We start from the raw sequence: 18864 nt of genomic DNA on the forward strand, positions 1-18864 counted from the left end.
TTGCCAAATTTAAAATACATATGATTATAATAAAAAAAGACTTGGAGGAGAATACAGCACCACATACCTCTTACATCCAGGGACATCTGCTGTCATGTAGACCTTCTCTGTCCTCTTCTCCTGCGTCTGACCCAGACCACCATTACAAATGCTTTCAGCCGCATCTCTTCTCTACAGAGTTTGTTACACAGACACGTTAGATTTCTCTATTTTTCCATCAATCTCCCCACCCTGGTGTACCAACAATGTCATTCTGCTTCCACTCCCAATACCGTGCCCACTGTGCTCCCTAATGTCCCAGGTTCTATACTGCTGAAAAAATAGTGACCCCAGTAGACATAATCCAGTAGACATAATGGGGTCATTTATCAAACTGGTGTAAAGTAAAACTGGCTTAGTTGCCCATAGCAGCCAATCAGATTCCCCCTTTCATTTTCCAAAGGAGCTGTCAAAAATGAAAGGTGAGATCTAATTGGTTGCTATGGGCAACTAAGCCAGTTCTATTTTACACCAGTTTGATAAACTAACCCAAAGATCCCTATAGTGTCTGTCTACAGCAGCTATAATGTCCCCTAGAGTACCCCCAGTAATAATAACATCCTATATTGTGCTCCAGGTAATATTGCCTAAATAGTGTCCTCAAAAATAATGTCCCCTGATATGTCCTGTAATAGAAAGGCCCCTACAGTGCCTCCCCAATAGCAACGTCCCCCACACTGCCCCCATATAGTAATTTCACCCAAACTGCCCCATAGAGTAATTTCCCTCACACTGCCCCCATATAGTAATTTCCCTCACACTGCCCCCATATAGTAATTTGCCCCCACACTGCTCCATATAGTAATTTCCCTCACACTGCCCCATATAGTAATTTCCCCCACATTGCCCCATATAGTAATTTCCCCCACATTGCCCCATATAGTAATTTCCCCCACATTGCCCCATATAGTAATTTCCCCACATTGCCCCATGTAGTAATTTCCCCATATAGTAATTTCCACCACACTGCCCCCATGTAGTAGTTTGCCCCCACACTGCCCCCACAAAGTAATTTGCCCCCCACACTGCCCCCACAAAGTAATTTGCCCCCCACACTGTCCCCACAAAGTAATTCCCCCCCCACACTGCTCCATGAAGTAATTTGCCTCTACACTGCCCCATTAAGTAATTTGCCCCCACACTGCCCCCATTAAATAATTTGCCCCCACACTGTCCCCATTAAGTAATTTTCCCCCACACTGCCCCCATTAAGTCATTTGCCCCCACACTGCCCCCAATAAGTCATTTGCGCCCATGTAATTATTTGCCCCCACTGTCCCTGCAGTAATATGACCTCCTTTGCCCCCAAACTTGGCACACACACAAAAAAAAACTAAAAAACCCTAAAGGTTAATACTTACCTATGTCCGTGATGGTGAGGCAGGCACGCATACATCAAAGCCCTGCTCCCCGGCACAGGCGTGTGATGACGTCATCGCACGTGATTACATCATCACGCACGCCTTCCCCGGGCTTTTACTTACACATAGGCCTCAGGCCTACTAGGCCTGAAGCCTATGGCGGTGATAGGCGGTGGGGCAGGGAACTATGTATTCCTGTGCCCCGCCGCAGTATGTGGGCATTCGGGTCGGCATTGGGCCCCCCAGCGATGCCGGGCCTGGGGCTGCCGACCCGAACGCCCCTATTATAATCCGCCACTGTTCGTGTGCATGAGGCCTTACAGAGGTAATCACTTCAAAGGAAAAATATTCTGTAATATAGAACCACATAGTATGAAGCACCATGGAGGGCCTACAGCCCCATCTGCCCCTGTATCCGTAGGATATGCTGGATGTTCGTTTTTCAGAATCGACCTGTGTAGTATAGCTAGATGGAAGATACTATATACTGTAAGCTGAGCTGTGGACGTTTATAGTACGTTCCACTTTAAATAAGTTCTGTCTTTTGACCTGTTTGCATTGTTATTTTATCTGAGAGGGTGTTGTCTGTGAGAAGCTTCTACTGTGATTCACCTGAATGAAGACATACAGTTCCCTGTACATTTGGGCAGGTCACTTACCTTGTTTATTACATACATAAGTATTTGCCATTCAGCCCAGAGCCGCAGACATAGGATGACATAAATCTAGAGGGAGCTACATTAGTGCCTGCGAAGCATAATTGCAAAGTGCTTCAGTAAACGGGAGACGGTATATAAATACTAAATATTATTACTATTAATAGGCGCTTGGACGGTTAAGTCGGCGCTAAATCACAGCGCACACTCCTGCTGTCATGCTCTCGCTGCAAGGGAACCTTTTGTTCAGCTTCTATATCAAGATTTTTTTTTTCTTTTAATACCTATTTTGATTTTTGAAGGGTGTAGAATTCTTTTTCTATCAGTGATTTTCAAGGCCCGGAGAAGCACCGCTAATTCTTAGGTTTGGTCTCAGGAACAGGAAATGTTCTTTGTTGTGCAGAACTAGGACAATAGCTGCAAAGATATTTCACAATTTAACTGTAAAACTGACACTTTTTTTTTTTTTATGTTTAATTTGGCATAAAGACACATCAACCGGCAAAGGGTGTGGGGGAATTGTTGCAGCTTGTATAGAGATAAAAAAGAGAAAAAACTAAGAAAATAAAAATGTAATTCAAACTGCGGGTGGGTAAAAAGGAGAGGTCACAGAGGTGTCTGTAGTGGATATTTATATATTTTTTTATTTGTTTGAGTATAGAAAGTCATATTGCCAGTACCGTTTTTGTGTGATATTAATTCATGGTTTGCTAATGTTGTCCTGAGATGGCGAAGTCTTGGTCACACCATCACATGACTACCTATGGTGGATCACAGTATGTTCCTTCATCTCAATAACAATAAGGGAATATACTGAGGTGGACATTTCCTACACCATTCTGAAAGTGTCCCTCCGGTTTAAGAAAAACAATTCACATAAACAGAGAACAAACAGAGCACCTACATGGTGACATCCTTTTCACCATTTAAGGTGCAGATTTGCTGGTTCTCAGGTTCCTCTTCTGTTATCCAAGATGGCCACACCGCTTTTCAGACTCATGTATACTGTGCATCAGTATTCCAAGACACTTCATACTTGTTCTGCCTTGCTCTTGGACGTGAGACGTTTTGGTCAATCTGAGGGCGGCAGGAAGTGTCTTAGAATACGAAATGTACGGAGTGCATCAGGTAGTCTGAGAATCGGTGCGGCCATCTTGGATGGCAGAAGAGGAGCCTGGGAAGCAGTGGGTCTGCAGCTGAAAACATGAAAAGGAGGTCACCATGCAAGTGTACTGTTCACTCCCCGGTTAATGTAATCTTTATTTTTACTTGAATCGCCTTAATTCGCACTCTGTTGGAATATGTCTTGCAGCGGATTTATGCTGTAAATTGCAAAGGTTTCTGACCAAAGGAATAATACATGTGTTGTTCTGTGGAGGTCCTGCCCCTTCCACCTACAGTCATGTGAAAAAATTAGGACACCCTTTGAAAGCATGTGGTTTTTTGTAACATTTTTAATAAATGGTTATTTCATCTCCGTTTCAACAATACAGAGAGATTAAAGTAATCCGACTAAACAAAGAAAACTGAAGAAAAGTCTTTTCAAGATCTTCTGTAAATGTCATTCTACAAAAATGCCTATTCTAACTGAGGAAAAAGATAGGACACCCTTGCCCCTAATAGCGAGTGTTACCTCCTTTGGCTGAAATAACTGCAGTGAGACGGTTCTTGTAGCCATCTACCAGTCTTCGACATCGGTCTGAGGAAATTTTACCCCACTCCTCAATGCAGAACTTTTTCAGCTGTGAGATGTTTGAGGGGTTTCTTGCACGTACAGCCCTTTTCAAGTCACCCCACAGCATCTCAATGGGATTCAAATCTGGACTTTGACTTGGCCATTCCAGGACTCTCCATTTCTTCTTTTTCAGCCAATCTTTGGTTGATTTACTAGTATGTTTTGGGTCATTGTCATGTTGCATGGTCCAGTTCCGCTTCAGCTTTAATTTTCTAACTGATGGTCTCACATGTTCTTCAAGCACCTTCTGATACACAGTAGAATTCATCGTGGATTCTATGATGGTGAGCTGACCAGGTCCTGCTGCAGCAAAGCAGCCCCAAACCATGACACTTCCACCTCCATGCTTCACAGTTGGTATGAGGTTCTTTTCTTGGAATGCTGTGTTTGGTTTACGCCAAACATGTCCTCTGCTGTTGTGTCCAAATAATTCAATTTTGGACTCATCTGTCCAAAGAACATTATTCCAGAAGTCCTGGTCTTTGTCAACTTTATCGCTGGCAAATGTCAGTCTGGCCTCGATGTTTCTCTTGGAAAGCAAAGGTTTCCTCCTTGCACACCTCCCATGCAAGTTAAACTTGTACAGTCTCTTTCTGATTGTAGAGGCATGTACTTCTACATCAACAGTAGCCAGAGCCTGCTGTAGTTCTCGAGATGACACTTTAGGGTTTTTGGATACCTCTTTTAGCATCTTGCGGTCTGCTCTTGGGGTGAACTTGCTGGGGCGACCAGTCCTGGGCATGTTGGCAGTTGTTTTGAAAGCCCTCCACTTGTAGACTATCTTCCGGACAGTGGAATGGCTGATTTCAAAATCTTTTGAGATCTTTTTAAATCCCTTCCCAGACTCATAGGCTGCTACAATCTTTTTTCTGAAGTCCTCTGACAGCTCTTTTGCTCTCACCATGGTGCTCACTCTCACTTCAACAGTCAGGAGCACACCAAACTAAATGTCTGAGGTTTAAATAGGGCAAGCCTCATTCAACATGCAGAGTAACGATCTACTAATTATGTGCACCTGGTGTGATATACCTGTGTGAGATCTGAGCCAATTTAAGAGGGAATACATGTGAGGGTGTCCTATCTTTTTCCTCAGTTAGAATAGGCATTTTTGTAGAATGACATTTACAGAAGATCTTGAAAAGACTTTTCTTCAGTTTTCTTTGTTTAGTTGGATTACTTTAATCTCTCTGTATTGTTGAAACGGAGATGAAATAACCATTTATTAAAAATGTTACAAAAAACCACATGCTTTCAAAGGGTGTCCTAATTTTTTCACATGACTGTAAATGTGGTCACTTTTTTGGCCACTTTTGAGAAGTGGTACAAGGTGTGAAAAGTCACAAATATTGCATGCAACATAATTTGTGACTTCTTCCCCCATAAAAGTAGCATAAAGCCTTTACGAAGTTCCTCCAAATAGGACCCTTTTGTCCAAAAAGTTCCACTGGTTGATTTGTCTGTTCAGATTGAGGAATATCCAGGTTTTTTAGTATCCCATGAATATTTTTCCCAGTTCATTCCTTATAATACAGTCTTAAACACTTCCTGTAGGTGAGGTTCCATGTTGTTATATCTTTAATATCTTGTTCTATACATTCTGTCATGCTCTATTGTTGTGCCTTAAAGGCTGTATTACACAGCCCGATCCTGCAGGCGATTGCTGGGAAGGAATCGTTCCTTCCCAGCAATCGCCTGCTCGCTAGCGGAGGAGACCGCCGCTGCTAATACATGCTGCAATCGCCTCCACAGCATGGGGAGGAGCGATCGTTATGCCATCGCTCGTCCCCTTGTTGTCTAGTTATTTTCCGGCAGCAGATCGTGATTAGACAGCACGATCTGCTGCCGGCAAATCGGGATCTTTCGGCATGCTAAAAGATCACGGTTGTCCTATGCTCGTTCATTGGGTAATCGGCGGCAGTATTACACTGCCAGATCACCGTTAACGAGTGTTACCTCGGACCCTCATTAGCGATCATCTGGCAGAAAATCTGCCAGTGTAATTCAGGCTTTAGGGTAAATTTAACAGTCCGACCACTCCAGGGAAGATCCGACCGCCATTTGGAGTTAGTCACTATCACTGTAGTCTGGTTGAGTCTCAAGGCCTTAAAAATGTCTTGTAACCCATTCAATTTCCACAACTGTTTTCTCATCTTTTCTGGAATATTTCCTAGACCTTCTGTGTATTAACATGTGTCACCCTGCACTTCCCAGAATACAAATCACTGTACAGATAAGATTTTTTTCGGACACTTACTGATTTCCATGTGTGTGTTTGCATTCTGCCCAAGATGAGTCAGAGATCTCCCCATTCATTGCTCCTACACCCCTGCTAGATTTATTTCAAACTGGCAGCTCGGGGGAAGTTGTCCTTTCTCAGGGGCCATGTCCCGTCCGCTGCTGCTCAGGGGGCGTCTCCTTCATGCTGCAGCTCTCTCCTTATCACAGCTCAGGAAGCAAGGATGGAAGTGATTAGTGAGCATGTGCTTCCACTTTAGCGAGGTGGACAGAGAAATAAGAAAAAAAAAACAGCAGGTGGCGCTATACAGATGCATTTTGTTGAATCACTCAGTGACTATACTACATTTTTTATTACATGCAGCTACAAAAGTATTCAGATTCAGGTGCTGCTTTGAAAACTGCAGAATATATTTGGTGGGACAAACTCTTTAAATTAGACCTACTGAAGAAACCTAGACCCCTTTTCTTAAGCCATTGCACTGTAATATCAAAATAAAAGGTTCATTTATAAAATGAGAAACCGCATTAATTCTGCATTACTAGTCCCATAGGGTGTTATTACACGTGTGGCCGGCCTGTGGTAACAGCACCATGGGGCAGCACTCTGCAACTGAAAACCAAAGCATGTACAGGTACAGATTGGCAATTAGCGGTGGGTAATGTGGTGCAGTTACCGCTGCTCGGACGCTCGTGTGTAATAGCCACCATAGCAGCATCAAATTCCAACATTGTGCAGTAAGATAAACTAGAATGTAACCAGGTACTTGATAATGGTATCAGGGCCGCCAATAACTCTTTCGTCTCTGCAGTGTTTTTTTTTATTATATTTTAGGAAGTTGCACTGTCACGCTCTTCGTCCTACCCCTAGTAAGATTAAGACGGAGACGTGCTAGTATTCTGCTGCAAATTGTGCAACATACAGTATGTTCAGCTCTGTTGAGGTGTTGTGCAAATAGCAATTTTCATACCTTATAAATACATTCGTTTGACTTAAATCATTCAGGAAGTTGGCAAGTGCTCACATAAAGTTGTATCTAGTTCTCTATAGAAGACGGTCAATGAGTCTTTTTCTTCCTGCTCTCTTTCTCTCTGTCTTAGAGAAGGGGATACAGCCCCGAGCCCCTGAACAGGACAGATTTGAAGCTTCTGCACTGAACCCATGAACATCTCCAGTGCTCATGTAGGATTATCATGATACAGTAAGTGTCATTTGATTTTATTAAACAGTTCATTACTGATCATGCAATGCTGCCTATCAGTAGAAAATAGCAAAAAAAGCATGTGCAATGTACTGTCTTTTGCTGTCTTCTTGAAATTTTGGGTCCTTAATAGCACCCATACTGCTTTAAATACTTGCCCTTTACTACAGAACAGTAAGACTTTGTTCACATAGCGTTTGAGGAAGATTTCCTGGCATTTACCTATGGCAGAAGGTTGTTACTAGTTCCACTGTCCCTCCATACCTTTCCTCTTGGCTCAACATATACTCAGATGAGAGGCAAAAAGGACTGTATATATGTCGTTTTGTGATATTCTATCATGAGATGCTTATTCTGTATGTGTCCTGGTGGCCACCCAGTGGTTGTGATTTGTATTGCAGGATGGCAAGGGTTTTGCTCACCTGTTAAATAGTGAGAAATTGGAATCCTTAACCAAATTCAGGTAAGGGTAATTCAAAGGGGTATTCCAATCTGAAACAATGGGGGTGCATATTGCTAGGTTATGCCCCCATTGTCTGATAGGTGCGGGTCCCCGAGAACGAAGCAGGGAACATGGTGGCCGTTGGACTCCGGGTTTTCTGGAGTCCGGCCACCACCAAGCGCTCTCCATGTAGTAGTGAATGGGAGTGCACCGCTCTTGTGCGGCCACTGCTCCCATTCATTTCTATGGGGCCGATGGAAATAACGGCTATTTTCTACTGCCCCATAGAAATTAGTGGAGGGGGCTCCAGAGGTGGGACCCACACCTATCAGACAATGGGGCATATCCTAGCGATATGCCCCCGTTGTCTGAGATGGGAAAACCCCTTTTAGGGTAGACAGATCTATACTTAGGCTTCAATGTTAAAAAAAAGAAATGTGTCCATATTTATAAATTTTTTGCGGGGTGCTTTTGTATAGCCAGACATAATTAGTCAAGTTTTTTTTTTTTAAATAGGTAAAAAAGAGTATAACAAATAATAGCCTTGCAAATGACAAACGTGCACAGTCAGGTGAATAGAGCCCTATGGATATGTTTGGTATACGTGCTTTCCTAATGCATATAAAGAACATATATGTGAACATCGCCTTAGGCTACTTTCACACTAGCATTTTTGCTAGATTCCGTTACTGATAATACAACCGTCTGCATCCGTTATGAACGGATCCGGTTGTATTATCTTTAACATAGCCAAGACGGATCCGTCATAAACTAGATTGAAAGTCAATGTGCCAGATTGTATCAGAGGAAACGGATCCGTCCCCGTTGACTTGCATTGTGGGTCATGACGGATCCGTCTTGCTCCGCATCCCAGGACAGAACGCATTTTGGAGCACTCCGTTCTGTTCAGTTGCGTTTTGCTTTAATCCTTCATTTTATGGACTTGTGGCCTAACGGGTAGAGCACTGGCCTTGAGCAATGAGGGTCTGGAAGGGTCATGCTAAGCAAGTAGAATACCCATTGTCGGTATTGTCATTCAATATGTTTAAATATTAAAAAATAAACCCGATATTCCTTAAAGGCGCCGGGAGTCACCTGTCAGCAGCCTCTCACAAGTCACTTACTCCTTTGGCACCGACATCGGTTTAGCAGAAATTAGCGCAGGGTAAGGCTACTTTCACATCTGCATTTTCCTTTCCGGTTTTGAAATCTGGCAGAGGGTCATAAAACCGGAGGAAAACGCATCCGTTTGAATGTTACAACCGCTGCATCCGTTCAGAACAGATCCGGTTATATTATATTGAAAATGAACATGCTATCCGGCATCAAATACCATAGTAAGTCAATGGACGTCGGAAATGGCACGCAAAAAAACAGATCCGGCACTATTGACGTACATAGTTTTTGATGCCAGATTCGGCATGATCAGTTTCCCATGTTGCATGGGAACGCAACGGAATGCATTCTGGTGCAATCCGTTCCGGTTTGTTCAGTTCTGTCCCCATTGACAATGAATGGAGACATAACATAAGTGTTTTCCTCCGGTTTTGAGATCCTCTCCCGGATCTCAAAACCGGAACGGAAAACGCAGATGTTAAAATAGCTTAAGTTCTATGTTGGAAATAATTTCCAACTTTTCGAGAGCCGTAGGGGAGATTTACCGTATTTCTGAAGTAAGCTGCAGTAAGACGTGCTGAATTCAATAAGAGGTGCATGCTTTATTGGTGCCTCTCTGCCTGTCCATGCGCCAGAACAGCAAACCTAGATTATGCACAGTAATTTCCATCAATTCGCTGTGTAAATGATAGTGAACCTGTCGATGGTTGGGAGGCCTAAATCCCATACCCTTTCTCTACACTTTTATGTAGTTTGTGCAAGAAATTGTAACTGTTATGTGCAAAAATAGGCTAAAGAGGTTTCTGTGTCTGATTGGTGGCGGTCTGATACCGTGACCCCAGCCGAACAGCAGTTTGAGAAGGCAGCATTGCTCGCAGTGGCGCCGCGGCCTTCTCTTAGCTTTTCCTAGGTCAATGACGACATGTTTATCGGTCACATGGCCTAGGTGCAACTCAGCCCATAGAATTGAATAGGGCTGAGCGTTGATACCAAGCACAGCCGCTATGCAATGTACCAGGTGAAATCATCCCTCGGCACGGGAAGAACCAAATGAGATTCGTGTTGTATCAATAAATTGCGTAGATCGTATTTGGCTATTTTGAAGAAATCTCCTTGTTTTATTTGCAAAAGAACGACGCATTTCAGGGATTCACATCAGGTTATAAAAATGCTATACAATGTGCGGCGCTGTGCTTTGTAAGCAGAGAGAAGGCTGCGGCGCTCACAGGTGCACCGATGCCTTCTCAAACAGCTGATTGGCAGGGGTCCCCGGTGTCGGACCCCCACTGATCAGATACTGATGACCTGTACTGAGGATAGGTCATCAGTATTAAAGTCTAGGAAAACCCTTTTAATAGATTCCCTTCTTTTTCCATGAGATCCCCAAACAATCCAGAAGCGTTGGCTCGTACAGTATGCACTTTTGTATGTTTACCGCACTTTTGTATGTTTACCACACTTTTGTATGTTTACCGCACTGCAGCTGAAGGTTTTTCGGGTCTGTCATAGACACTCTATGTGCCATGCAATTGAGCCTCCCTGGAGAATGAGTCTATAATAATATAGCGATGGAAGAAGCTACATTTATCTCATGGTTTCATAAAAATTGAAGTCACACTTATGTAACACTACAGCATGAGTCCACATCTGGCGATGGGCACCACAGTATGGATCCGTACAAAGTGGATCCAAAATGCAGCCACGTGTAAGGTGTCTTACATGTAATAGGGGTGGCTCTAATCAGTGGCCCTTGTGAGCTTGCAGTGTGAATGTTCCTCTGGCTAAGGGCTCGTTCACACGAACGTGTGGTGCCCGTTGCCGTATTGCTGACCGCATTTGCGGATCCGCAATACATGGGCACCGTTCCGTGGCCATTCCGCATCACGGATGCGGACCCATTCATTTCAATGGGTCCGCAAATCCGGAGATGCGGAACGGAAGAACGGAACGTAACACTATAGAAGCACTACGGAGTGCTTTCTGGGGTTCCGTGCTTCCGCACCGCAAAAAGATAGAACTTGCTCTATATTTTTGCGGAAAGTAAGGATCACGGACTCATTCAAGGGAATAGGTCTGCGATCCCCATGCCCCACGGCAATTTGCGGTCCACAGCACGGGCACGGGCTTCACACGTTCGTGTGAACGAGCCCTAATACTGTGGATAATATGCTCATTTATAATTTATGCACGCCATTTTTTTTTAGGTATTTTTGGGGAGTGGTTCACGAGGGAATAGCCTATTAATACAGCATTAGGTTCCAACTATGGAATGTATTTTACCTTCCCCACAAACGCTTTTCAAAACGATCGACTATTTTTCTTGCAATTGTCTTGAAATCCATTGTGTCTTGAAATCAGTCAAAGCTGTCAACTTCCTGAAGCATTGAACTTATGCAATCGAGACTTGATTTTCTGTCCTCAGATTAACTGTGCCCTTTCACAAACTGCACAAGTCATGGGGAGGAACACGTGCAGAGGTGCACAACTTAAAATATTTGTCTGCATTTATTCTAGGCCAAATGTACGCTAGTATACAATCTGCTGTACATAGTTCCTCTCCAATAAATGATGACCTCTAAAGCCCCCATCAAAAAAACAAAAAACATACAAATAATATATGGAAAAACCTTCATTTTTTTTAAACTGGTCTTTTGTGTTTAGTATATTATGGGGTTAATGTACCAATCCCCTGCATGAGAAATGTGCTGCCAGTAAATCAATTTTTGCACACAAATTTGCAACTTTTGGTGATTTTTTTTCTTTTCTTTTTGTACACTTATCTTTTAAAAGTGGACGGGAAAGTGAACGTGGCTAGCCATGTTAATGCAGTGTATGCAAGAATTTTTTAAATTGCGACTTTTTAAAAATCAGCATTTTACTTCCGTACAGGGATGGTATAAAAAACTGGAATAACATCTCTAGAACAAAGTCCTGTTTTTTTAAATAATTTGCAAAATTTATCAAACAGCGCATAATGTTTAATAAATTCAGCGCATTGTACACCAACACAGACTCAAGCAAAACTGACGTTTAAAAATTCCCTCATGGTAAATCTACCCCTTTGTCTTTTCCACATAAATAGATGTTAGTTCTCACTACCACCTGAACACTGATGTCCAGTCTTTAGAGATGAGTGAATCGGTTCATACAAATCAATTCATTCATCAAACAGAAGTTCTTGAGCAGCGAGGGGGCTGCTCAAGAGGAAACCCGGAAGTGGAGCGGCACATGCACAGTTGGGCATCTGCGATCGCAGCAGCGGAGCCTCTGTGCTTGTGCTGCTACTCAGAGCAATGGTGCAGGTGTGAGATTGCCGAGATCAGGAGAGGTGTCCGGCGCTGTCAATCAAGGGAGAGGAGGAGCCTCTTGAGCAGCGGGGCCCCTCTCTGCTCAAGAACCTCCGTTTGATGAATGAATGGATTCATAAGAATCGATTTGCTCACGACAAAAAATGGCCATTAGTTTTCAGGTGGTAGTAAAAAGTGGCATGTATTTATGCAGAAAATACATAGGGGTAAATTTATCATGAGGGGATGGATGATAAGGTGGAGGGATAGACACTTTTATCTAAAGGGCGCTTTACACAGGCCGAGAATTGACTAGATGATCGCTAACAAGTGCTCATAGGAATGCTCGTTAGCGATTATCTGGCGGTGTAAAGGTGTCGCTGATTTCCAGATAAATGAGTGAAACGGGAGGGAATGTTTTTCCCCTCTGGCTCTGCCGCCCACAAACAATGATTCTGTACGGGAATGAGGATGGCATTAGTGAACACTGCTCCCCAGGCTGTGGAGGAGATCGCTGCATGTAAATGCATCAGTCTCCTTCACTGACGAGCAATCGCCTGCTAAATTGTCCTTAAAGGGACCGTAACTCTATACCAACTATTGGTTGACTGAGGCTACTTTCACATCTGCGTCTTTGCTGGATCTGTCATGGTTCGGCAAAAATGCTTCCATTAGGATAATGCAACCGGCTGCATCCGTTATGAAGACAGAATTTTACACCAAGATTGTGGCACCATCTTGTCCCCTTCTCCACGAAGCCATGTCCCCTTTCAGTTAAATCATGCTTTTTTCAGATTAGTTGCTGAACATTTCTCTAAGATTAGATATGTCAGATTACCCCACATTTTGGTGCAATTTACACCACAGTCTAGGTGCACTGATAAATGGTGGCCAGTGTCTCAGTTCTGCATACAGATTCCCTTTACATATATACATACATCAATACGTAACATTGGATCATGTCTACAGTGTTTTGTTATAACAAATACCAAGATTTTTTATTTTTTCTAAAAACGGTCTTAATAACCAAGCTGAATGTGCGTCTTTGCTGACAGGTCCTCTTGAATGATTCTTTTTATCAATAGTTTTGATAAATCAGGACCATCGTATAATTAGAGCGATATCACACCGGGGTGTCAGGGCTTTAGGTAACTTGCTTTTGGATGAATACAAGTTAGTGGAGTGGATTATTCAGAGCCTACAAGGCACTTCTGACTGGTGGCCACTAAGAGGCTTTACTGTGCCAGACAGTAGAGTGCCTTGGGCGGCTTAATCAGTTTAACCCTTTCTTTGCAACCTTTACCGAAAAACACCAGGGACAAGAGTCTTATCCTGAAAAATAGAACAATGCGGCCATCTTTATAATTAGTCTTAATTATAACATTGCTGTAAGCGTACAGTGGAGTCTGCAGAGTTTCAGTGCCCCCTGGCCATGAAGAGGATAACGCTGTACATATAACTCACAATGTTTTGTGTATGGATTATGTATATTGACCTATATTAAATTATTGCTTTGACCTACGGTAGGTAAAGATCCACCAGATAAATAATCTGACTTCAAAGCCTAAAGGTACTATTACACTAGCAGATGTCCCACAGATCACAATAAATGATCGAAGACGTAGCGTCTCATTCGAAACCTTTGCTCGTTCATATCTGCGATCGTCCCTCGTTCGTTTTTAAATCGTTCATTGTTAATACATGTAAAGATGGTGGACAGATTCTTGGTCGAGAGGTTGGTCTTCAGGTGGAATGAAAGGAGTGACAATGGATGGATGACGTTGTGGTGATGGGTGTACACCACCTCATAACCATCTACTGTGCCACCCACTGTATGTCCTATTCCACATCCGGTAACGTATTTCTGTTTCAAGCTAGCCAATGGAAAAAAAATAAGTACATTTCAAAGACACACCTATTGCCACTCCCCCAACGAGTTAACGAGTAGATGACTACATATTATACAAACAGATCTATTAACGATGAACGACAACTGTTTTGTATTTAGACAGGGCATGTTTTGCACTAGTGAAATGGCTAAATTTAGGTCCAAAGTGGAGAGGACGCAGCAGTTGCAGATAGAGCAGAGCCTCTAGGTGTAACGGCAACGCCCTCGTTGTTCCTAGAGGCTCATTTGCATGCATTAAAACATCGTTTTTCTCAGCAATGTGGACACATATGAACATGGGACCAACACAGATGCCTTCAGCTGCCAAGCGCACATGTAACAGGTCAGCCAGTGTCATAGGTACAACAGATGCCCTTTAAAAAATAAGTATAAGGGTCCATTCACACGTCCGTATGTGTTTTGCGGATCCGCAAAACATGGACACCGGCAATGTGCGATCCACATTTTGCGGACCGCACATCGCCGGCACTCTCATAGAAAATGCCTTTTCTTGTCCGCAATTGCGGACAAGAATAGGACATGTTCTATTTTTTTGCAGAACGGAAGTGTGAATACGGAAGTGCGGATACGCAAATGCGGATGCGGACTGCACATTCTGGCCCCATTGAAAACGAATGGGTCCGCACCTGTTCCGCAAAATTGCGGAACGGATGCGGACCTATTTTGCGGACGTGTGAATGGAGTATATTCACACAATACTTAAACATGGCCTTGTGTTGGCTGTTTTTTTAATGGCCATCACACTGCCGTTTTCAGAAACATTGCAGTCTGTGGTTTTATTCACATTAACACCTTTTTAACGGCCAGTGGCCATTGAAAATTAGGACATGTCCTATTCTGTCTATTTTAACAGACTTCATACAATTCAAAGGGATCAATTTTATTGTCCGTTTTCCAGAAAGGCATCCGTAAAAAAACAACCATTAAAAATAGACAATTTTGCCTTTTTTAAATGGCCGTCTTTTCATTTTCGTAGCCTAAGGAAAGTTTTATTCACACACTCCACAGTTACAAAAATATAAAGAGCTAAGTAAGATAAGATCTTTTCTAGATTTTATAAGCAAAAAAATAAAATAAATTGAGAGAAGCGCACTGTTTAACTCCAAGTCTACAGTTTGGCAAACTTCTCAAGTACCTACCGTACTTCAGGATCACAATTCTAATTTCAGGAAGATTTTGCAGCAGTGCATGAATCTTGTATTCATTGGAAAATTGCATATTCTTTAGGAATTTCTAGGGCCCTTATATTTAAACAGAAAAAAAATCTTCCTTTATGAATTTTGCTCAATGGTAAATTAAATTTACTAAGTTGTAATTATGATAATTAAGACATTTTCAGAACATGTGTAAGAACAATGGAGCTGGGCGTCACCCCAAACATTCTGCTTAGCAAAATCTTGTTCATCAATGACAAGAGTGATACTCTTCTATTTATATAGACCTTTAATGTCTACAGACACCATGTGATGATACCATGGCTAACTAAATAGATTGAAAATATCAGCTGAAAGCAGGGTGGATAAAAATCAATGAATTTTTTTTAAAAAATATCAAAAAAATCTGATTTTTTAAAATTTTAATCGGATTTTTTTAATTTAAATCAGATTTATTTATTTAAATCGGATTTTTTTTTATATAAAATGCTTTTTGAGGAAAATATATTACAATCCAAAAGTTATTCCATCATGAAATAAAGATTAGTTTTTTTATTATGTAGAATAAGGCTGTATATGTTTAATTTTTTTAGTTAAAAAAACTCCATTAATCCATTCACAATGTCATGCTCTTCCAGAGGTTTTTGTAAGATTATTGGGCAGTTTCTCTGCCTACAAGATATTACCTACAAGATATTATCAAGATGCTTGTTTTACTTTTGCAGTTCTCAAAACTGAATTTGACTCAGCAGAGATCACATGCCTCTTCTTCACAGCAAAAATGTTATAACATGAACAGAGTTGAGAAAAAGACCTTATTCATAACTTCTACAAACCTATGAATACAGAATCAACCTAATCAAACTAATATGAAAGTTGTTATTCTAAAAATCTTCATCTACTTGCATATTATAAGTTATACCAGCAAGAATTAGTCTTTATGTAGAAAACTATGATTTAAATCAAGCCTTACTGACTAGTGATTTAAATCAAATCCACCCTGGCTGAAAGTAGAACGTTCTGGTTCTTGTTAAAGGGGTTGTTTGGGGACGTATAAAGTTATTTTGTTAGTTTGCAAATATAATGAAATAAAACTTAGAATAGGTCATCAGTATCTGATCGGTTGAGGTCTGGCACCTGAGACCCCCGCTAATCAGTTGCTTGAGAAGGCAGTGGCGCTTGCAGCAGCGCCGCGGACTTCTCCAGCTTTTCCTAGGCTGTATGATATCACATTCATCGGTTTCATGGCCTAGGTGCAGCTCAGTCCTATTGAAGTCAATGGGGCTGGGCTGCGAAACCAAACACATCCGCTATACAATGTACGGCGCTGTGCTTAATGAGCACGGAGAAGGCCACAACGCTCACAAGAATGTCAGTGCCTTCTCAAATATCTGATCAGCGGGGGTCACAGGCCTTCAATATCTGTACCACTGAGTGATAGTTTTCGCTTAGGAGGGACGCAGAGGAACCAGACAAATCTGAATATACATTGTGACAAGAACATCGGACAATCTGGCCAATATTTAAAGTTATGAAGGAGTTATGCCATGATTGATGTAAAAAGTGGAAATCAGACATCATATAGTACATGATAATACCTTTCTAACAAAGCTAGAACCAGCCCTGTACCTCACATGGATCCAGAGATCTCCCCATTCATTACTCCAATGACTCTGTTAGATTCTCCTCAGGTTGTCAGCTCAGGAGGCATGCCCTTTGTGTTGTAGCTCTTTTTGTGTAACTGCTATAACTTCTAATAGTAGAAAGGGTTTGTGAGAGTTGAAGATTTAAAATAAGCATGTGCGACCACCTTGGAGAGGTGGACAATAAAAAAGGAAAATAACAAACTACAGGTGGCACTATATAAAAACATTTTATTGAATAACTCAGCGTCTATACTAATATTTTAAATACATGCAATTACAAAAGTATTCAGATCCAGGTGCTGGTTTGAAAAATGTAGAATGTGTTTTGGGGCACAATCCCTTTAAATGTAGGGAATACCTACAACAGTATCTATTAGGAAGTATTCATTATTCGTTTTACCAATATTCTAGAACATATCCATGCAATAAACTCAAGCCTAAAGCAAGGTATACTCCGTAAGGTTTTGACAAGAGTCCAAGGTCTCCCCAACATCTGAACCTCTGTGGTTCACCATACACTTTTAAAAGGATATGTTCAAATTTACACCTTCTGGTCCATGGTCCAAGCACGTTTTTGGATAATTAGACCTTTCTTGTTTCTTGTATGTACAGCCTTTGAGTAGTCGCGTTCCATGTTCCCCGTAGAGTTTAGTACATTTATGTGTGAAATAAGATTATAGGCACTTGTTCCATCTCAAGCTAAACCAATTACCTAACTAAAAAGAGCCTTGGCAAGGAGACAGACATTTCTGTTCTGTTCCTAGCCAATGCCACCTCCAATGGGCTTAGAAATAAGCCCATGTCTCTGGACATTGTCTGCCATATTCCTAACTCTAGCAGGCTTGCTTGTGACACTCTGCTGAGTAGTAAGTCACTCCTCAAATCTTCATAGTGGCATCTATCATCTTGTGTCACCCATTGGTGTCTCCTTCTACTGAGCTTTGCAAACCACAAGCTCAGAAAAATGAGCAACCAAAGAAGAACATTAATCTTTATGATTGCTGCTCTTTCCCAAATATGTAGAGCACATACAATATGTCAGCTATTTTAATACACAATTATTATTTCTTTCAAATTAGTGCCTTATATATTTTTAGATTTGCTTAATGATATCAAATTTTGCCTTTAGTGCCTCATAAACAGAAATGATAATTATAGCAAGCACGCTGGGATCTAAGTTTACACAGAATATTTAAAATGTTCCCCATGTAGCTTGTAGCAGCCGCTCTTCCATCAATCACACCTTGTGACATGCTGCGTTCTTGTTTGTAATCTGGTCTATCTGACTATTGGTTAATGGTTTGTACACTGGAGACTGACGGGCTTGGATCTCTTGTGATTGACATAGGTGCTGAAGTATGCAACCTTTTGTCTGTTTGGGTGTGTGAGCGACAGTGATGGTTGATTCTGAATCATCTGATGCCCTTTAAGTAACGGAAGTAAAAATATCCTGATATCCTGAGAGAAAGAATTTTAAGAATAGATTAGGAATGTATATAATATCCATAGTATTAACATAAATTCTAAGGGCCTTGTTACATAGGCAGATAGAGCAGACGATTGTCGGGAGGAAAGCGGTCCCTCCCGTCAATCGCCTGCTCGCTAGAGGAGGAGACCGCTGCTAATACATGCATTGATCTCCTCCTCAGTATAGGAACAATCGATCGCTAATGCATCGCTCGTCCCTATACTGTCTCATTGTTTGTCAGCAGCAGAGCGACTATTATACGGCGCGATCTGCCACCGACAAACCAGGAACATGTTAAAAGATCCCAATTACCCGATAAATGAGCCCTAAAATTTTGATCTCGGGGAACCCCCCACAAATTAATTTTTTAAAAGAGAAAACAAGGCTAAAAATAAGTAATTTATAAAATATAAAAATTAATTCAGGTCCTAGATGTTAGACTCCTCAATTAAGTCAGACATCAAACCTGTAAATTTAAAGTTTTCTACGAAAAGTGACACAACATAAGGAAAACAGAGAGAAGGCCTTTTTCCAAATGTGAGGTCGATTTCTTTCCCTCCTTTCCAAAGTGTTTGGGGAAAAATTACATTCATGCTTTCAGACTACCATTTGGC

At 41.7% G+C, this 18864-nt stretch overlaps 1 protein-coding gene across 18 annotated transcripts in view; it reads left to right on the plus strand.

Moving 5' to 3' along the window:
* BAZ2B (bromodomain adjacent to zinc finger domain 2B) overlaps positions 1–18864 on the plus strand; it is a 312108-nt gene that overhangs the window by 154858 nt on the left and 138386 nt on the right. For 16 of the 18 annotated variants that reach the window (XM_040441910.1, XM_040441909.1, XM_040441924.1 and 13 more), the window contains one exon: positions 7128–7228. The exons of the other annotated variants lie outside the window; for them this stretch is intronic. The gene's annotated coding sequence lies outside the window, so the exon portion shown is untranslated. The remainder of the gene's footprint in view (positions 1–7127; positions 7229–18864) is intronic. 18 annotated transcript variants of the gene reach the window in all.

The sequence above is a fragment of the Bufo bufo genome, chromosome 7, assembly GCF_905171765.1.
Source record: "Bufo bufo chromosome 7, aBufBuf1.1, whole genome shotgun sequence".
NCBI lineage: Eukaryota > Metazoa > Chordata > Amphibia > Anura > Bufonidae > Bufo > Bufo bufo.